Here is a 2,002-nt window from a genome sequence, read left to right as displayed (position 1 = left end):
TCATCAAAATAAGCACACATGCAACAAAAACAGAATTTGTCAAAAGCAGAACAGTCTGTAGTAATCTGGACTTTGACCATACTTCTGTAACTCCAAAAATTCTGAAAAATTGGGACAATGTAGGCAATATGTATATCAATTTTGTATAAAAAATTCAGAATTTTAGCGCACTTATGTGATTTTTACCAATTTTACTGGACGCAAAACTTTCTGTTTTCCAACAAGATCAAATCAACTATCACCCAACATGATCCTAAGGGCTTTACTTGGCACGAACACTAATTAAAACATAAAAACACAATCATAATAGTAGCATTATTGTGTAAACACACAAAAACAGAAATAAAAGTGAAAACATTATTTTATTCATTGGGTTGCTGATACGTCTCCATCGTATCTACTTTTCAAACTCTTTTGCCCTTGTTTTGGACTCTAATTTGCATGATTTGAATGGAACTAACCCGGACTAACCTTGTTTTCAGCAGAATTGCTATGGTGTTATTTTTGTGCAGAAATAAAAGTTCTCGGATTGACCTGAAAATTTACGAAGAATTTTTGTGGAATATATAAAAAATACGGGCGCAAGAATCAACCAGAGGAGGCCACCTAGAGGCCACAAGCCCTAGGGGTGCAGCTACCCCCCAGGGAGTGCCTACCAGGCTTATGGGCCCCCTGGGACACCTCCAACCCTTATTCCAACTCTATAAGTACCTATTCACGGAGAGAAAAATCAGGGAGAATGATTCATCGCGTTTTACGATGTAGAGCCATTGCCGCCTCCTATTCTTCACCGGGAGGGCTGATCTGGAGTCCGTTCGGGGCTTTGGAGAGGGGGATTCATCGCCATCATCATCACCAACCTTCCTCCATCACCAATTTCATGATGCTCACCGCAGGGAGTGAGTAATTCCGTCATAGGCTTGCTAGACAGTGATGGGTTGGATGAGTTTTATCATGTAATCGAGTTAGTTTTGTTAGGGTTTGATCCCTAGTATCCACTATGTTCTGAGATTGATGTTGCTACGACTTTTCTATGATTATTAATGCTTGTCACTAGGGCCCGAGTGCCATGATTTCAGATCTGAACCTATTATGTTTCCATGAATATATTTGTGTTCTTGATCCTATCTTGTAAGTTGTAGACACCTATTACTAATTTTGATAGGCATACCCCAAGGTGAAAATAATTGGGATTCTTTTCGGTGAGTACCGTAGTTCGAGGAGTTCATGTATTCACTAAGTGCTAATGCTTTGTTCCGGTTCTCTATTAAAAAGAGGCCTTAATATCCCTTAGTTTCCATTAGGACCCTGTTGTCACGGGAGGGTAGGACAAAAGATGTCATGCAAGTACTTTTCCATAAGCACGTATGACTATATACAGAATACATGCCTACATTATATTGATGAATAGGAGCTAGTTCTGTGTCACCCTAGGTTATGACAGCTACATGATGAATATCATCCAACACAATTATCTTTCTCGATCCATTGCCTACGAGCTTTTCACATATTGATCTTTGCTAAGTTACTTTCGTTGCTGCTGCTATTACAATCACTACAAAATTGCTACTGTTACTTTTGTCACTGTTACTATTACTTCCATATTACTTAGCTACTAAATACTTTGCTGCAGATATTAAGCCTTACAGGTGTGGTTGAATTGACAACTCAACTGCTAATACTTGTGAATATTCTTGGGCTCCCCTTGTGTCGAATCAATAAATTTGGGTTGAATACTCTACCCTCGAAAACTATTGCGATCCCCTATACTTGTGGGTTATCAAGACCTTTTTCTAGTGCCGTTGCTGGGGAGCATAGCTCTATTCTCTGAGTCACTTGGGATTTATATCTATTGATCACTATGCAGAATTTGAAAGATACCAAAACCAAGATTTTTCCCTCTAGAACGAGGGGAGGTAAGGAACTGCCATCTAGCTCTGCACTTGATTCACCTTCTGTTTTGAGTAAGCTTGCGACACCCACACCTGTTATTGATTCTGAT

This window comes from Triticum dicoccoides, chromosome 5A, assembly GCF_002162155.2.
Source record: "Triticum dicoccoides isolate Atlit2015 ecotype Zavitan chromosome 5A, WEW_v2.0, whole genome shotgun sequence".
NCBI classification, from domain to species: domain Eukaryota; kingdom Viridiplantae; phylum Streptophyta; class Magnoliopsida; order Poales; family Poaceae; genus Triticum; species Triticum dicoccoides.
The sequence above is the reverse complement of the archived record's forward strand: the minus strand, read 5'-3'. Positions refer to the sequence as shown.